General features: G+C 38.5%; 1 protein-coding gene across 8 annotated transcripts in view; it reads right to left on the bottom strand.

The window, feature by feature from the left end:
* Positions 1-10,281, bottom strand: part of jakmip1 (janus kinase and microtubule interacting protein 1) — a 114,719-nt gene extending 104,438 nt beyond the window's left edge. For 3 of the 8 annotated variants that reach the window (XM_015344925.2, XM_015344919.2, XM_015344926.2), the window contains exon 1: positions 9,757-10,280. The gene's annotated coding sequence lies outside the window, so the exon portion shown is untranslated. Of the gene's footprint in view, positions 1-9,588; positions 9,711-9,756 lie in introns of those variants that run through there. The other 5 variants (XM_015344927.2, XM_006629604.3, XM_015344923.2 and 2 more) reach the window with 3 other exon arrangements.
* Between the last annotated feature and the right edge of the window lie 10,407 nt (positions 10,282-20,688).

Here is a 20,688-nt window from a genome sequence, read left to right as displayed (position 1 = left end):
TGTGTCTTTTTTCTGCAGTGACCTAAGCTTTGAATTAAAACCTTTTTAAAGGTGACCTGATCAGGCATTGTTCCACCTGTACCTCATTGGGTAAAAGTCACCTAACGAGATTTCGTGTGATTGGCAAGTTGCAATGCCTCACTGCGTAAGCTGTGTTGCTGGTCAGAGGGCTTAAAACAAATTGACAACCTTTTTTGAAAGTACATAAGCTATAACTATAGTATTCTCATTCCAAAAAAACGTTGCCTTTCTTTTTTCCCCATCAGTATAGATTAAGACTCTGCTTAGGAAACATTCACTCTAAAAGATCAATGCAAATGTCCATGTAGGAAGTACTGGTACAAAGAACAACGTATTTTTACGTTACTAGAGTGCATTATATTAGTCAAATGAATTCTGCTTATTTTTAAAAAGCTGCAACAGTATAGTGACCATCTTGGTCTTTGTAATTTTAGTTGCCTGCAGGTGACAACTTATCATATCAGAGTGTTAGAAATTACCAGTATTTTTTTATTTCAGTTCCAACCCTATTTTAGAACAATACAGATTTGTTTTTTGTTTTTCTGCCCAACTTCATGTACTTCTGCTCTTTCAGATTCCAGCTTTGAGGTTGTTGGGCAAAATCTATACCCACAATCCATTAGGTAAAATGTAGACTAGGGTTTTACATGAATCTACAAGATGACATACAAAAGATGTCATTAAGCAAACAGAAAAAAACATTTTCAATTGCAAAGGAAGAGCTGCTTTACCGGTATAGCCCAGTGCTGGAAAATGAAGGAAATCAAAATATCAAAAGTTACCTTTGACAATGAAGTGAGAGGTACTGAAATACAAAATGCTAGAAATCAAACTCAACTGCTGTTTTGTTAAATATGAATGTTACTTTTTATTAATTCTTTTATATTGACTCTTAAGGGTCTAAAAGGGCTCTTGTCATGTCATTTGCCAAACCGCTTTATACCATACGGTGTTGCGGGAAGTCAGAGCTTACTTAGCACACAACGAGCACAAGGCAGGGTACACCCTGGACAGGGTGCCAGTCCATCACAGGGCAAGTGCAAGCCAATCATACATGGGGACAATTTGGAGGCCACAGTAAAGGACGAGGGGGGAGATTTGGCCCGGACACCGGGATAACTCCCTACTCTTATCGAGAAATGCCCAGGGGTCTTTCATGACCCCCGAGAGTCAGATCCTCAGTTTAACGTCTCATCTGAAAGACGGCGCCCAGTGTCCCTGCCACTATACTGGGGAATTAGGACCCACACAGACCACAAGGTGGGCGGCCCCTGCTGGTTCCACCAACACCACTTCCAGCAGGTCTCCCATCCAGGTACTGACCAGGCTCAACCCTAAAAGGGCTCTTATTCAATATAATCCACCTTTACTATAAGGATCACCAAATGATTCAATATGATTCACTCTTTTTTCATAAAGATACACGTAAACATGTGCCAGTTAATTTGAAAGTATAAGATCCAAGCTCTACCAGAAAGATACACACGATGTCATAGAACTAGATCTTGATGCAAGAGTCTGCAAAGCTGCCCAACAACCAAAAGAGAACACGGCAAAAAAACCCTCTTTATTACAGTTCCTAAATTTATATGTATAGATTGGTACGCACTTCATCCACCACTGAAGTACAATACCCACCTGGTGCCACACAACAACCACACCACACAGCACAAGAGGAACAGAAGTGAGGACACATTTCCCCCATCATTCAACTGGTTATAAGATATAAGACAGATATCCTGAATAGGGGAATTCAGGAGATACCTACAAGTGGAGGCAACTTTCAGCGGTCATACTGAAGGCAATAGGGGGAAAAGCCATACATATCTAATTCATTTGACCCTAAAATTTTAAACATCCATATAACACATTTGACAATTGGTGCGTAGGCATTCATCAATACATTGTGATGAATAAGACAGTTAAATCCATAATTTGTTTACTGAAGGAACATATGCCCCTTATGAGTTAACAATTAGGTCCTCAAGAACTGTTTTACTGTTTTGTGCCCAACTGGCCAAAGTTTCTCCAAGGTCTCTTGAGTGGAAGTGAAACTTGTGTATCCTATGCTTGATTCAGCAACATGAAAGAGAACGGGGGTCTATTATTAACCCAACTGCCTACATTTCTGAGCTTGTTTGCATCTCATATGGTCACAAATTGTTACTGACCATTCATAAAAATATATATACTGTATGATTATATTTGTGTATGGAAATTTTGCTCCTTTTCAAGAGTAAAAACCTGTTGGCTGTCCTTAGAAAAAAGAGTGAGAGACCAGGTTAACCTGTTAACTTCTTCTGGCCTCTATTTATTGCAATAAAGAAATCACGACTTGATTCATCAGAACTGTGTGAGGCTACTCTACTGTACATACAGTACAAGTAAAACCAGTAGCACTTAAGTTGTGCTCGCACTGTGCCTTGTCATATGATCTAACATAACACCACAGGTACTGCTAAAAACGTACAGCATTTGCCAAAAACTTGGATGAAGGCAGATCGCTACTTTCTTTTAATAGGATTCAGCAGGATGCTCACCAGACACACATTTCCGCGTTTCAAAATAGAAACTTTATATCAGGACTAATCCATCATCTCAAATCCATTGTTTGTTTTCTTCAGGTCACATAAAAATGCAACTGTGAACAGGGGAAAAAAAAACATGGCTTCCTTCAGGCACAGTATTCCAAAGAGGACACATTAAAGCTTCTAAGGCAGTCTACATTTGCTTTATTAAAAGCTAATAGGCCTACTTATTCTTAAATGTACATATAAAATCTAGGGAGATAAATACTAAAGCAGAATCACTCATGGAGCCTACATGGAATATGCACCTATGTTATTAAGACTATGGTTTTGTAATGTTGTTTTCATTTGATAATAATATCATATTTAATTACTTATATACAGTATTGGGATGTGTCTGAGCCTGTAGATCTCAAAATCAGAGCATAATTAGACTCATTCTGATTGTTACTATTTTAATATCTACTAAAATACTAATGAAATAAACTTACATTAACTTCCTGATCTTCTCCTATAAATGAACATCAACTCCCCCACCCCCCCCAAAAAAAACAACAAATTGACACTTTTGACCTGCATGAGTGCACGAGTCCACGTTTAGGATAGATGTCTTCAGATATAGAGTGTCAGTAATTGATTAAAGGCAGAATGCAATTCACAGGTGTACTATTCATTTAGTAATTTATTGTACAACACAAGCCCTTTTCCTTCCACTGTTTCAAAACTCTGTTCTCCTTTAGGTTTAAGAAATACTGTATCACTGAAATTTCAGAGGCATTCTACAGTCAACAGGGCATCCCTACCAATATTTGCTTAAGAAGGCCGTAAATTAATGGTTTCCACATAGTTTGTGTCCTCATGCACATGTACAGATAAAAGCCATGTATATTTATAGTGCTTATATTCCATCCATCCATCCATTTTCTAACCACTTCATTTAGTTCAGGGTCGTGGTGGAGCAGATGTCTATCTCAGCAAGCAAGGGGCACAATGCGGGATATACCCTGTACAGGATACCAGTCTATTACAGGACACAGAAGCCTACTAACCTACCAGCATGTCCTTGTATTACTGGAGGAAACCGGAGCACCTGAAGAAAACCCACACCAACACAGGGAGAATATACAAACTCCATGCAGATGGTCGAATTGAGCCCCAGAGCTGCAAGGCAGCAATGCAAACCACAGCACCACCATGCCACCCTGCTTATATTCCATGAAGACCAAAGAAATCCAACATCACCCCCAGTGTCTCAACAGTTACAGAGCTCAACTTGCTCTGAAGAGGGCAGAGCAGTGGCTCTGTGGCTAAGGATCTGTGCCTGTGAATGGAAGGTTGCATGTTCAAATCCTACAGCCGGCAGAGGAATCCTACCCTGTTGGACCCTTGAGCAAGACCCTTAACCCCAACTGCTCCAGGAGCACTGTACAATGGCTGACCCTGCGCTCTGACCTCAAGCTTCTCTCCCTTCTCTGTGTCTGTGTCTCATGGAGAGCAAGCTGGGGTATGCGAAAAGACGAATTCCTAATGCAAGAAATTGTATAGGGCTTAATAAAGCAACATTATCATTATTATTATTATTATTATTAAAGTCTGATCATGGTGTCAAGCCTGGGTCTCGACTCAAATTAGTAACCAGGATTCTGCAGGAAGCAGCCAATAGATACAAGGTGGGATTAGTCCGTGGAGGTTCTCTTGACTCTAATGAAACAGGGTCCTCAAAGGCCCCCCAGGGTGCTCTCAGTGAGCGATGTACAGGACCTGTACAGGACGATGTACTGGTGGGAGGGTCAAAGGACTTTGCCTTGACATTTTGTCTTCTCTAGCAGGAATCGCAGCCAAAAGCCAAGACATTAAAAAAACCTGAGATTTTCATAGTGCGGGCTTGGCAAAAATGAGTTTGAATTGATTCAGAAATCATTTGAGATTCTAAAATTCCAGAAGAAAAGAAAGGTTTCAAGTAACCCTTTTAGTTTACAATGTGTCCCAAAAACAGCTAGTATGATGGAAATCAAGGATTCTTGGTTTTTAGCAAAACAGTATAAAGAAAAATGTTGTCAATGAAGCTAATATTCCTTTAATGAGCATTTTACAGCAACTGCTCCAATCACAATGCAGCTTCCTTAAAAATATCTTAGCCTCCCAACTCTAATCCTAATACTATGCATTTCTGGTAAAGTACTATGAGCCACATGATGAATTATAGTATGTAATTCCTAGCTTGTAAAAATTAACTAAATTTCTATCCTTGTAAAAAAAAAAGTCAGAACTTTGATGTCTTAATCAGAGACCCAAATGATGCTCTATGCTACAGGGACCAGTGAAGGCACAGAAGTTCACTCTCCAGACCCATTTTTGACTTGTATGAACTCATTGTAATAAATTCTACACTTAAGAATAATCTCACATGCAGAATGAACTAAAACTGTTGCAGTTCCTGAAAAGTGAAACCTTTTATCTTTCCTAAAACTCACTAATTTCCACCCCCCCCCCTCAGATAACCTTTGTTTCAGAAAGCTGCAGTGAGGGCAGGCTGCTTTCATTAGTCTTCAGCCAAGCTTTTAAATCAGATTTGAGGAAGACGTATAAACATGTCAAAAAAGGATTAAAAAAGCCATTCACCAGGAGTGAAATGGAATTTGAAGTCGTCTAGAAAAAAAACAATTGTCTATTCTATGCATTATATACGCATACATATCTAAAGGGCAGTTAATTTTAACAATATACTTAAATTTACAATGATAAAGAAGTGCTGAACCCCTGGAAGTTTTTCAGACAGGAGGCTGCTACTTCCCTTAAACACACCTTATGTTATAAAATCTATCATACTTGCAAAAGCTTGTGAATAGTGAATAGTGTTTTCCACTACAGCTTTTTTATTAATATACAGAACAACACACCATTTAAGATTAAGATAGCTGATTATGCTGCATTAAGACCACCCTTTGATATGTTTCTCAGATAAACCCAGACTTGGAACAAACAGCAAGTAATTTAAATGGAAAGACTCAACCATGTACAGTATAATAAGAACTGCCCACAACAATACCAGGCATTGTACAAATTGGAGTGAAGTTTATGCCCAAATGTAACTCTAAGGGTTTTGGACCCAATACAATCCATCCAGTTTGAGTAACTGTTATCATTAGAGAGTCAAGGTGAGTCAAAGCCTAACCTGGCAGACACAGGGCACAGGCATTCATTCATACTGTTGTGCATTCATTCACATACATTATGCACACAGGGCAATTCTACCCATACCACCTTACCTGAACAGTCATTGTCATTGGACAGAAAAAAGAGTACTTGGAGAAAACCCACACAGCCAAGGAGGAACATGCAGGCTGGACACAGAAGGCTCCTATGTCCAGAACAGAACCCAGGGAACGTGAACTGCAAGTCAGCAGCGCAGCCCTAACCATCAAGCCTCTATACCACCATCGACTAAACAGAGAGGAAAGAGTGAACAAGACACCAAACATGAGTTCACAAAGAAGTTAAAATGCAATGGTTTGGGTACACAGCACAAATAAAGGAAAGACACTGGAGGCAAGATCTGAAACCCACAAGAGAAGAACAGACCAAAGGAGAATACTCAGGAATACAGGAAGGTGAATGGAGAAGTAGGGAGGGCCGATACTGTCCCTCCTATACTGTAGAATCATGAAGAACCATCAGAAGCAATTTGTGGACCGGGCTTAGAAAGGCCTTCAATCACATTCCCCAGCATTGTATGGAGAAGTTTTGATGTTTAGAATCCCAACTACCTTTAAGAAAAAAATAGAGGAGGCACGCCCTGTATATCTTATCTACTGTACATTCAAGCCTCACTTCAAAAGTTAGTTGGAGGGTTATTTGTGTTTTGTTTAGGCCTGCCTGGTAGTTTATGTCTTCTAGATACTGAAAACCCATTTAACAGTTTCCTACAATGTGGATTTCTTCTCTATAAAGATTTTGAGATCACTGGAGGCGTCTCCATTACAGACATTTGTACTGAAGGTATGGACTGGACCATTTTTTAAAAGCAGGTTGTATAGAACTGTCAATGCAGAGTCAGTTAAAGCTTTTCCTACCTTCATTGTTTCAGAGGTTTTTATGCTTGCTAGAATTTGAAATGAATTTAAATTAAACGGCCTGTATTCTCTCCGTAAAAATAAAAAGGCCACTTTTGATTTTCACTTTGTATTTAATGCAGTCACAGAATAAAAAGCACAGCCAGGGACAGGGTAAATTAATATAATTACAGTGCAGCTGGCTTCAATTTTGCAGTACAGTATCTTTTGAAAGTGCCTGAGCTATCCCCAGAAAGTGTTCCCATTAACCCAGCCATTTGTAAGAGCACCATTGAGCTGCCAGTATTTTAAAGAAGGCTAAATTACATTAATCCTCCCCTATGCAACACGATCACAAAGTACAAGAAAAAATAATACCACTTACAAACTGGTGTATGAACAACAAAGTCAAAAATAAGAAAGAATTTCTTCAGGCAGCAAACCTATTGCATACGCATAGGACAATGTCATATAGTATGTATCGTTCCAATTCATTTACGACAGGGTGAAAAGAATAAGGTAAAAGAATACTGAAATGATTCATACAAAGGGCTATGTTGAGTGCTCAGATCAGAACACTAAAGTAGTTTTCCAGTAGCTTGTCATTGTACATCTCAATTTCCAAACACAGTACATGCAGATCTCGTTAGGAAGATGAACTATTTCCTGTGCAGGTTATGTTGTATAACGCTGATTTAATAAAAATGCTAATGCACAAAAAGCAAGGAAAGGATGGCTCAAGAAAAGGCCAGAATAAATAACACATTTACTGGATATTATTGAAGATGTAACGCTCACACACTCTTCTCTAACCAATATTTATTTCAGGACCAACAATTGCAAAATTAGCAAGCATCAAAAAAGTGTCCATGTGGTCCACTGAAACACTCTGTATTTCCTGCAAAATCCAGGATTTTAAAATACTAAGCTAATTAAGCTATGGAATTCAAAATAAAACCCTGTACCGCCATTCCCATCATATAATTCCATGCAATTCCCATCATTGCCCATGCAAATACTGCATTTTAAGAGAAAGATCTAAGGATCACCATGACAATGTTGAATCTTACTAACAATTTATTCATGACTTTTTCTACGACACAGTTCTTTCTATTTCACCCATTCATTTTCTAATCACTTTATTCACTGGGAGCCAGAGCATATCCCTACAAGGCAAGGCAGGGTACCCCCTGGACAGGACGTTAGTCCGTCAAAGGACACACGCAGACGGACACAGACACGTGCACACTCACCCAGAAGCCAATTAATCTACCAGTATATCTTTAGAATGTGGGAGGAGACAGGAGCATCTGGCAAAAAACCCACACAAATATAGGGAGAACAGCACCTCAGGAATTGAACCCAGGGCCCTAGAGCTGCAAGGCTGCAGTGTTAACTACTGCACCACTGTACTCTCATGCTTTCTATTAGAGAAATTCCTCAACAGTTCACCATGTACAGTAGCAAGCTAAAAATTATATTTATGGTTCATTAGCTTAAATGACCCCCTTCACATTGTTAGCTGGTCCAGCCCTTTGGTATTTGGGACTTTCCTTATGTAGCACGTAAAATAGCAGGGAACAACAGACCAGACGAATCCATTCGTTTTTGGCAGGCAGATAGAAATATTACAGCCGCAAGACAAATATGGAGCACTGGCAAAGAAGGTAGGACATAGTCCAACCCATACAGTCTCCTGAGGGCAACATGCAAATGTTAGTGAAACTTATCTGTAATTTTATTATTTGCTAAAAACAAAAGTGGAAACAGGCATCAATTGGGATCCTCTGATTTATCGAAATGTCATGCAATTCCATACATCCAGAAGGGCCTGCATAAATCTTCACTTTCTTGATAAGAACTGAACAGGGGTAAGGTTACTTTAATTAAAAATCAAAACTCTTTAAACTATTCCACATGCAAAAAAAAAACGTGAGCATGTTATACTGTATGGAAACGAAATAATCCATCCAAAAAATCGAGACTCTGCAACGCGCTTTGATTTTACAGTGCATGGAATATTTTTCACCCCAAAAATTTGAATCTTCTAACATACAAGGCAAGACAATTTTAGCTCTGCTCACATTATTACTTAGCACCTGCGGGCAATTTCCCATCCCTTCGTTGCAGTTATTAGTGGTTTTAATTAAACTATGGGGATAGAACGTGTCTTGTGTCTCTTGCCTTTATTCTAATTACTTCCTACGAGGTGTACAAAAATTGTACAATAATATCAGCAGTCTTTAAATTAAATCGCAAAGTCACGAATGAAGTGTCAAATCCCAGCAACCGTGATGCGGCTGTGAAAGAAGAGAGGTGATAAACTGGTTCAGGTTTCTTGTTGCCTCTGCTGTCCAACCCCACCCTCCTTTTTACTGCCTGCAACGTTAAGCTCTGCACCACAGACCACATGGCACAAGATACGCGAGTGTCTCTGGAAATCAGCACATCCCTCCAGCGTGCCTTCCACCTTAGGGTCTGCTTGTGCAACAGGAACGAAAAGGAAAACTCAATTTAGATAATCATATTAACACCCACGGCTATTTTTAAAGACAAATGTAGCTACTCCCAGTAAAGTGCCAATCGCCTGAGAGAAAACGGCACTAAACTCCTTTGCACAAAAACTGCGTGTACGCGAGCTGAGAAAATGAACTTGGGGAAATCCTGAGGGTCTTCTTAGCCAAATATAGCTTAATACAATAATCTGCCCACATTACAGCAACACGAAGAACCCTAATTAAGGTTGACACGGGAAGTGGAAAAAACACTATAATCCGTCTGCTGTATCTGCAGTGTGACATTCACTGTACGTTTAATTCAACACTGTTATCTGCCCAGTATTCTGTAACCCTCATCTTTATTTATTATGCAATTAAAGGCACTGCAAAATAACGCCGCAGTAGACCCAAACGTGAAGTAAACGTTCGCTGTAGAGTGTAAAGAAGAACATACGAAACTGTTGAGCTAGAACATGTATATTTACATACCAGTTTACACAGCATGCAAATGCCGATGATGCCACTTCACAACTTCATAACTGATGCAGGTTCTCAGAGACAGATGCTGAACAGGTTCAACTTGTGTGGAAAGAGAACAAGCACTAATCGCCATAATTAAACATAGCAAACTGTTTGATCTAATTAATAATTACTCACTTGGCATGTCTGATTAGCGAACTCCATGCGGCCTCCAAACGGCATTTGCAGTAATGCTAGATTAACGAGGGGGACTGTTTTATTTCCTTTACGGCCACGTCGGTTTCTGACAGATCTTCGTACGAACACACCTCAACTCACGATGCTTCAGCTTTACAATTCCGAAAGCAAGGCGAAGACGGATGTCTCTCTGCGAGGATGTATTCGAAAATGGCTTTTGAAGAGCTTTTTTTTTGCATCCAATAAATCAACTGTTTTAGAGTTCGAGATGCTTTGAAAAAGTTGATCTAATTCAAATATAAGGAAATGCTACAGAAACATTGCTCTCCTATGGACAGCTCCCATGTCGGAGGCAGTCTGCAAGCCGGCACGCTGACACTGCACTCCGCCCACACAAGACGTCAGCCGAGTATGGTGCTTTGCTGAACGGGGTACATGAGCTGGCGCTCTTAAAAAGACCTGCTGCTTCGCTGAAATAAAATGACAAGCAGACCAGGTTACGGTATATCACACCTGATCCACCAAGATGACGAAATAACAGTTTGGGCCTGGACATTTACCTTCTAAATCAGTGAAGGAATCGTGCAGCTTGTGTATGGGTGTGAATGTGCTGCGGCAGATAGCACATGAGATCACGGGAGAGTTCGAAGGTTAATCGATGAGACAACGAGAGAAACATTGTGGAGAATTCGGATTTTGGAAATCATAAGCAATGGTCTGAACAGTGACATACGAAGTATTTCCCTGTAAATAATCGTACATTGCTGGAAATCTTCACGCCCTGTATTAGTGAAGACTTCAGACCCGTTAAAATAGACATCCAAGTATGTTCATTAAAAAACTTAAAATGCATCAATCAGTGCACAACTTAATTGGTGCAATTAAAAACATGATTCTTTAAAAAAATCTATAAAACTGTATTAAAGGACGAATCGACTAACTGGAGCTAAAAACTAATTCCAACTTTTGTGTATAAGCAGTGCATGTTAGAAAGTTGGAATAAATCAAAATTTCCTTTGACAGTTAATTAGATAAGTGTATTGTAAAATGTTTATTTGGTAATATTTTATATGTCTGGTCATATCTGTGATAAATGGCAGAACATACTTATAAAATAAGTACTTTTAAAATAAGATGCTATGTAAGACACCAAGTTATAAACACCCTGTTTCTAAGGTATATAAGCAGAAAAATAGAGAACAATGCATTATGTCTTTGCACTTGCTGTAGGACTGAAAGAGGTTCCTAACTGGCTAATGCACAAACTCCTCCAGCTCCAGTTGAGACAAAGCATTCATCAGGGCATGTGGACAACCCTTCAGCTAAGCTGAGCTGGTACACTGTGAGTGACTAGGAGTCCAAGTGTGTGCTTATAAAAGGGCTGATGGTAAGATTGGGAGCATTCATCCTTAGTCATCCCATGTATAGAGTAGCTGAGGGGATTTCTATACACAGGAGATAAAGGTGTATCCTTTCTCTGCAGGTTGTTGACCAAAGTGGAACATGACAAGTGTTTTTTTATGTTCCCTGAAACTGCGATTGGTTTGAAATTCCACTCCTTTTCGATGTCATTGAGGTGAATATTGACCTCAGCTGACACCTGTAAAGAGGATTCAGAAGGAGGATATCTTGCATCATCTTTAAACCATTGTAGCACAACTATCTGTACAGTATATAGGCACCAAGTCACAGTGATGAAGTGGATTCCTGTCTTGTGTTTGTCACAACACCTTGGCAAAGTCTACTAATAAGATTTTTGGATCAAACCAAAGATTTACTATCAGACTTAATTCCTAATTAGGAACAAGTAATAGGTTTATTCCATGCTGAAAAAAAGGAGAAAGAAAACACGACGTTTCGGCCATGGAGCCTACTCCTCACACCTGAAGAAGGCTCCACGGCCGAAACGTTGTGTTTTCTTTCTTCTTTTTTTCAGCATGGAATAAACCTATTACTTGTTCCTTTGCGGCCTAGGCATGCAGACACAGCTACCCACCTGAACTACTTAATTCCTAATTGATTATTTTCTGGTTTAAGTAACATCAGGGCAGTTGCCGGAACAATTCGAACAGGTGGGCATTTGGTTTTAACCGGGGGGGGCGGGTTTGAGCGCCAATTTGAGACACATGATTCTACAGATGATAGTTACCTAATCAACACTACAATATAGGAGGCAAAGACAAATGTAGCAAAAACACCCCTCTGGTGGTGACTGAAGATGGTCCTTTGAACCATTTTTTATATCCATTATTTAGACTGCTGTTAGCCTAGCTTTCTGATTAACATAATCAGATTAAACGATGTCTGGCTACAGTATAAATCCTGTACTGAAACCTCAGATGTGACACAGGGCCTAGCTATGTTTTTTCATTCACCATGAAAGAAAAAGAAAATTTGATTGAAATGTTAGATCAGTTAAAGAAATCTTTGTCTATATTTTAAAAAAAATAAACGAAAACATTTTTTCCACTTTATTCAAAAAATTATTTTGGGGGGAGGCATGTTAGCCCACATGGGGGGGCATTGCCCCCTAATGCCCCCCCTTAGCAACGGCTGTGGGTAGAGGAAGAGGAAGAGGAGGCTCTTTGGCCCACCTACCATGTTTGCTAGTTAGTTAATGACTTTATCCAAGAATCTCATTCAGCAGTTTCATTAAAGAAGCCAGGGAACTGGCTTCAACACCTGAGTGGACTGGGTTGTCAGTGGCCTTGAGGATTTTGAATACTACAGTATGTCAGGTCCCCATTTAATCATCTTCAAGACTGAAAGCCTTCACTTCCTTCAGCCTGTACTCTGTGTGTAGTACATTCCCTCAATTTATGGAATACGTCTAGCTGCTCTTCTCTGGACTGATTCCAGAGCAGTAATATCTTTTAGAATCATTTTTGAATTTCATTTGATGGTTGTACAGTGTTTGCTAATCCTCCTAATTTGGTATCATCTAGACTACTTCACCTACTATGCCACAATCTACAGTATTACGTTGATTTGAATTAAGGAAAGGCATGGTTCTTATAACCTGATTTGAGTGTTCACCACTTATCTGTACCATCTGTTTTCTAATTAATAACCAAATCTCCATCTGAACTCTCACGTTTCCCTGAATGTCTACCTCCTGCAATTTGAGAATTGATTTTGAGGAACTGTAACAAAAGTCTGCTGAAAATCTAAATACATAATATATGTCCTTTGTGTATTCATTACTGTTGTTGGTTGTTCAAAGAGATCTAACTAGTAGGCCTGGCAAGACCTACAGTAATGTCTCTAAATCCATACTATTTCCTAGAATATTATTTTCATATATGTGTTCTTCTAGTTATGGTCTTATAATTGTTTTCATAGCCTTACATGTAAAAGAAGTCGGATATATGGGTTTATAATTACTTGTTTCAGTTTTCACCCTTTCACCCTTTTCTTTGATGGGTACTTTATTAGCAGTTCTTCAGTCCCTGGGTAGTACCCCTGTCTTATGTGATTCTTGGAAGCATTGCATTAAAGGCTTCTGAATAACAATTGTTTTATTGTGTATAATTGGTAAGATACCATCAGATCCTGGGGATTTATTAATCTAAAGAAGTGCTTCTAGTACATGAAACACATAATTCCTTTTCTATGCTAATACTGTATAATACAGGACTTTGTCCCTCTGCTCCCTGAAGCATTTTGCTGAGTTATTTCTCAATGAACACCAACGTGCTGTATGCAATTCCGTTTCATTGTCTCCAAGTTTCCTATTTTAGTCACGGATATATTTTACTTCATCCTTGATGGTCCCTTTATGGTTGTACTACTGAAAAAACCTTTTCTTAATTTAGCCACCATTTCAATATTCCTTTCAATTTCCGTCTTGATCTTTCTATTGTCCTTTTTTTACCCATGATTATATTTCATTATACGTTTTTTCTTTAACTGAACCGTGTTATTTTTTTATCATTTTATAAGGCACTATATTCCCCATTTTTTCCTATTGATGAACTGTTTGGGATAGTGTTTTTTAGCTTTCGATTCACTTTTGACTTAAATTTGTTCTGTGCTTTAAGCAGAATCTGATTAAACTGTTGCCATCCATTTCCCACTGATTTAACTGCAAGCATTGGCTATAATCCATGGGAGTGATTATTAATGATCAGCTCTGATAATGGTGAAGCAGCTATCCGGCCACAGTAAATTCAGTTATGCTTAGTAGTGCAAATTACAACTATTTCCACTGTGGGCAACTACATCAAGATACCCAGCAATGTTGTTTTAATGCTTGCCCCGGTTTCTTTTAAGAAATAGGTGAATGAGCTTTGCAGATCAATTAGCTACCAACAACCATAAGAGATACAGTGCCATGAAAAAGTATTTGCCCTCTGTCTGATTTTCTGCATTTGTTTCCACAATGAATGTTATCAGATCTTTAATGAAAACCTAATATTAGATAACAGGGACCCCAAGTGAACAAATAACAGAATTTTGATACATATTTGACTTGCTTGTCTTCTGTATTGTGAGATTAAGGCATGGATTTATTGACATCCTCTTTTGATGTTAATCCTTATTTCTTTACTATTTGTGCTGGTCCAAATATTTCTTTGCTGACTAACACTTATTGATGCTCTTAAATACTCGTACTTATAAAATAACCATTTTATATTAATTTAATTTTAAAACCAGTCTGTTGCCTTATGTTTCTTTTCCAACGTGAGCAAACCAGCAAACTGCTAAATCCATAAGAAATGTGATGGACATCCTGAACATAGTTTGTCCAGAGTGAAAATTGAGTTCATGCATATTTTAAAAAGTATCCAAGAGTAAATGCTGCAAGAGCTTGCAAAGGAAACTCCTATTTCAGCACTTTGAGAGTAATGAGTATACAAAAACCTAAAAGTAAATAGGCTACACATACAGAAGTCATGGGTACACTATTAACAGAGAAGTTAATAATAATGATAATAATTGCTTACACTTATACAGCACTTTTCTGGACACTCCACTCAAAGCGCTTTTACAGATAATGGGGACTCCCCTCGACCACCACCAATGTGCAGCATCCACCTGGATGATGCGACGGCAGCCATAGTGCGCCAGAACGCTCACCACACACCAGCTATCAGTGGGGAGGAGAGCAGAGTAATGAAGCCAATTCATAGATGGGGATTATTAGGAGGCCATGATTGGTAAGGGCCAATGGGAAATTTGGCCAGGACGCCGGGGTTTCACCCCTACTCTTTTCGAGAAACGCCCTGGGATTTTTAATGACCACAGAGAGTCAGGACCTCGGTTTTACATCTCATCCGAAGGATGGCGCCTGTTTACACTATAGTGTCCCCATTACTATACTGGGGCATTAGGGCCCACATGGACCGCAGGGTGAGCACCCCCTTCTGGCCCATTAACACCTCTTCCAGCAGAAACCTTAGTTGGCATTGTTTATGTAACGTTCCTGTAGTAGAATTCACTTTGATGTCATCTTTGGAGCCACACAGTGCGTAATATTGTGAGATGTAGTGAGAGGTGTCTCAGTGAGAAACCCAGCATCTTGGCTCAAAATTCAGGCCAAGTGCTGCTGGCTTGAACCAAAACAGCCTCCTGTCAATTCTGAAAAGGTGCACAATGAGGCACAGCTGGCCTGAATGAGTCTTTGGCACTCAGAGGGAGCATGATTCCATGTGAGGCACAGGAGCTGTCAGAATAGGTTCTCCTTGGAATAAACGTCTCCTCTGGTCTACTTAAGAGGCTTATAAGGCCAGCTGGGAGGAAAATGGTTTCACTCTGCATCTAGGCTATAATGGGGACATCTTACTGGTGATGGTCTGGGCTGATTTACAGGCTTGTGGAACTCTGAGATCTAGAAAGGCTTGAAGAGGAAACAGCTTAGGCTGTACTAAGGGGTGTCACAGGATCTAGACAAGCAGTCATGATAGTTTATTTTTCCAGGCCCAATGGTGTGCCCAAACGTGATGTCTCTAAGAGCAAGTAAGAAAGTAACAAAACGGCAAACCTGGCTGCTGCTGTGACAAGGGAGACGTGTTCGTTATAGAGAGGCATCCCAAACCAAACAGGATCACTCCAGGGAGTTACTGAAGAGTTACAGAAGAGTTTTGGTGAGAGAAGTTTTGGTGAAGACAGAATGTGTAAATGTTTAAGATTTAGTGAGAAGAGTTAGAGAAGTGGGAGACACAGAGTTAGTCAAGTCATGTACCCTAGTGCTTGGTATAAAGGTGGTGTGAAGAGTGACCAGAAAAGAGTGTGAGACTAGAGTGATGTGTATGAGAAGAGACCTGGGAAGATGGACAGGGTACTAACAGATGATATCCCGGAAGAGGTCTGTAAAAATGGAGAAGAGCAGAGACAGACCACATAGAACATGTCTTCTCTAAATTCACTCAATTGATCAGGGGATGGGATCTGGTTAAATTGGTTAAAATTGGTTAAATTATGTGCATGTCTCAGAATTTCCATTCTGTTTAGACAAACCATAAATGGAATTTATATTTGCATACAGTGCATGTAAAAACTGTGCTAAACATCCTGCAGAAACATGTTAATATGAAAGTCATTGCACTCATTGAATTTGGGCACAGTGATACTCTTAAACAGATTATGTTCTGTAATTCTTTCCAGTAACATTTGAAATATGTCCTTTCGATGCCATTGACATTCAGCAATACTCCATACTATTAATATGCTTTCTGCATTTGCATTTGTGTATTCACAGCAATTTGTTCTTACAGAAAATCAACACTAGAATGAACTGAAAATTATATTTGAATGACATGTTTTTTAGACATAATATCAGGCTGTCAGAATCCCCCAAAACTCATCTAAAAAATCTAACAATTGCAGGACAGTTTAAAATGGATCCAGTAATAAAGCATAAACAGAAACCCAAAGTAATTTACATTTATTCAGAACAGCACAAACCACCATTGCATGGATACAGCCACTTTCACAGCTCCAGAAAGTTCCGTTCTGAAGCAAGATTAGCTAATTCAGTCTGTGGGACAACAGTCAGTTTTTATCACATATAATCTGATAAAATTCTAGTGTTCATTTTCTGGAAAACAAATAGCTGAGAATACACATCAGAGAGACCTTCAAAGTGGAGCTAAGATCACTTTATTAGCCATATACAATTTCCTGCATCAGGAATTTGTCTTTTCTCATACCCCAGCTTGCTCTCCATGAGACACAGACAGGGAGAGAAGCTTGGGGTCAGAGCGCAGGATCAGCCATTATACAGCACCCCTGAAGCAGCTGGGCATTGCACAGGGGCCCAACAAAGTAGGATTCCACTGCCAGCTCCGGGATTTGAACCAGCAACCTTCCAGCCGCATACGCAGAGCCTTAGTCACGGAGCCACCGCTCCGCCCCTAATCTGTGCTGAGAAGCTCACATCCAATAACCTGTGATCTGTATTGTGTTATTGAGAGAAATCAGATAGGATAGTTGTACTCTGCTTATAAGTTTTTGATATGTTTAATGGGAAGTTAATATTGTGACTTTACAATATTGGTCACAAATCCAAAACACAGCATGAAATAATGCATATACGTAATATACTGTAAATAATCATATTTTTGTGTTCTATGAAGATAGACACGCTTAATTGCTTAAATAAGCTTTTTTGAAGAAAAAAAAGGTTTCAATGGAAATTAACAGGTAATGGTTTTGTAAGGGTAAAGACATTAATATGCAGTGCAAAAGGGTCATTAACTGACAAATAAATATTATAATATTAGATGTTATAGTTTTATAATATTAAAATATATCCCCATACTTGCATATACTGTACATATCTTTAGAGACTTTGAAACATTAATGCAAACCCGATACAATTTTAGTGATAAAACCATTTGGCACTAGGTTTTCAGAAGTGTTAAGTGATTTATGCTTACCAGAACAATTCCTTTGAAAAAAATATGTTAGTACCATTTCCAAACACAATTTTGAAAGCAGTCATAGCCAGAGCAAACAAAGTTCACATAATAATTGTTGAATTCCACAATTATTTGTGATCCAAGCACACTGCAGATATAAGTGTTTTATATGTACATGTATAGCTTAAAAACAACTGTTTTAGGACTAATTCAAATTTTAAATGACACCAATAAAATGTACCATTTGATGATCCAGCTACATTCCTTTATAATTAAATATCAAGAGAAGAGGGCAACCAGGTCAGTACTAACCAGTTTCAAAAGGATTTGTTTTGCATAAATGTATATATTACGTTAATATGACAACAGGTGAGATGTGGAATATTCCACAGCTCTAAATAATTTAGAATCTGTAAAAAAAAATAAGTGTGATGTTTATACTCAAACATTACAGTGCTTTTCAACATAATGAGTATTCAAAGTGTTTTATATACACATACAGACACAAAACAAATGCTTAATTTTGTAAGAAATGATTTAGGTCTGTATAATTATCAGTTATAATAAAATGCTTCTTTTTTTCTGCAATACAATTACAACCAAGAACTATGAGTGGAGAATAAGGTGCTTTTAAAGTTATTTGGCCCATTCAACTGTGTTTATAAACTTCACTATGGAGAAACTGGTGCACATACTGTACAGTATTAATGAGGCCATAGGGAAAACATGCCCAAGGACAGCAAGAATCCATATCAGACAGTACTTAAATCGCCTAAGGTGCGGATTTCATTCCTTGTGAATCTTTACTCTTGCATGCCTGGAGACGTGATGCCTTCTAGTGTGTTAATTCACTGTCATGACTGTCCATTGTCTAGTTCGAATGTTCTTGCTCCAAAATGCAGTTTTACAAAGCAGATGTGTAAACATGCTATCTCACTTCACAGGTGCCCATTAAAATGTATTAAATTGATCTATTTTAAGTTTTTTGTGAGATTAAGATAACAAATAAAACTCCTCAAAGAACATCGGTAGTGCATACAAAGAAGCAAATAGTTTACAAAACTGAAATTTTATCAGTCTGATTTTGATATTTAAATATCTTAATGAATTACAAAACTTAAAATTTTAAAAACCATTACACAAATGCACAAATTCAAAACAGCACAATAGTTAAAAATGGCCAAAGAGAAAATTTCAATCTAAGTCTCTAAGAGAGAGCTGGTTTCAAAATACTGTACATCATTGATTTTGAGGATTATGTTGAACATTTCCCTCAACTGTCATATGTCTTCTATTAAAATTTACTGCCAAAGCTTCATTATCTGCCTAGAACAAATAAAGTTTGGTCTTCATCTATGCACTATAATAAAAATGAAGCATGCAAACCTCCAAAACTGTTTTTCTTAACCTTAAGCCAACGGGCATCTTTTCCGTGTATATAAAGTGCCTTGCAACAGTGTTCAGACCCCTGCTGTTTTCACATTTTGTTATTTACAGTAACGACAGTTTGATGAACTGTAGCAATTAATATTTGTTACATACACAACCTATTACACACATCCAAAGCAAAAATTGAAAAGAAAACACAATATGAAGGAGTAAGGGAAAGTCATGATTGCATAAGTATTTAAAATCTTTGCTGTGGCAAATCTTAATTAGGTGCCTTTACAAGCCACAAAATTAGCTGAGTAGTCTCTGTCTTTGTGCATTAATAGTGGCTCACATCATTTCAGAATAAATGCACCTACTGTACTGTATTTCTGCAGGGTCTCTCAGTGAGATAGTGAGTTTTAAGATCTAACCATGAATACCAAGGAGCTTTCAAAACAACTCAGGAGAAGGTACTGTATAAACACATTTCAAAGACCCTTTATATTTCTTAGCGCATGGTAAGGTCTATCATTACAAAGTTAAGGGCATCCAGATATTGCCTAGAATCAGGCTGCCCCTCCAAACTGAGCAGCCTGGTAAGGATTAAACTGGGTAGAGATGCCACTGTGAGACCAACAACAGTTGTGAAAGAGTTATAGATTACTGTAAGTTACTTTGATCGGAGAAAATGTAGATGTGTCAGCAATACTCCGGTGGTTATTTCATAAAGGCATTTGTTTTCATTAAAAGGAAAAAAAAAACATGTCAAGTCACCCATGGGACTTCAAACTTAGCACCTAAGAGATACTGCAAATGTGTGGCAAAAGGTTTTGTGGATCCCTTTGGAACATTAAGGTCCCAATCCAAAGGGATCACGTACATCTGAGGCAAACCCACCATAGTACCAATCAATACCACCCTCATTGTCAAGCATGGTGGTTGCAGAACTGTGTCAGAATTTTCATTCTCATCAGCCGGGACTGGGAAGCTTGTCAAGACTGATAGGAGCATAGTTGGAGCAAAGTACTGCTAAATCCTAGAGGTAAATTTGCTTCAGACCCAAAATGAGGTCTAAATGTCATCGTTCAGCAGGATAACGATCCAAGGATAAAATTACACTACAGTGGCTTAAGAATAGGAATGTGATTGTCCTTGAGTGGCCCAGTCAAAGTCCTGACTTGAATCCTATTGAGAGACTTTGGAAAGACTTGAAAACTGGTGTCTAGCAGTTTATTGATCCCTAAACAACCTGAGAAAACCTGAGCAAATCTGCCAAGATGAATGGGCAAAAAGTGCACCAAGACAGTGTGCAAGGTTGGTTGAAACTTTACTTCAGTTTGGCCCTTCAGGTATTAGATTCAATATTGAGTTAAAAATTGTGTATGCATTATTTTACCATTTCAGAAAATAGGACACTGTAGGAAGGATATAAATACTTTTGCAAGAGGTCCTGTAAAATTAAAGAAACCTGATTTCAAACTAGGTGTTGCATGAGAGGTATTTGAAATAATAATAATAATAATTTGGTTTTATTAATTAACTCTAAATATGGTATAATAACAAACAGAAAATCAGCAGATCTAAAATTCAGGAGTGGTCTGTACTCATACAATAAGTCTTTAGGATATACTAGAGCTATAACATTGAGAATCTTAAAACATAAAGTAAATCTTAAACATAATTCAAATTTTGTTGTCAA

This window comes from Lepisosteus oculatus, chromosome 1, assembly GCF_040954835.1.
Source record: "Lepisosteus oculatus isolate fLepOcu1 chromosome 1, fLepOcu1.hap2, whole genome shotgun sequence".
Lineage (NCBI taxonomy): Eukaryota > Metazoa > Chordata > Actinopteri > Semionotiformes > Lepisosteidae > Lepisosteus > Lepisosteus oculatus.
The sequence above is the reverse complement of the archived record's forward strand: the minus strand, read 5'-3'. Positions and strand labels throughout refer to the sequence as shown.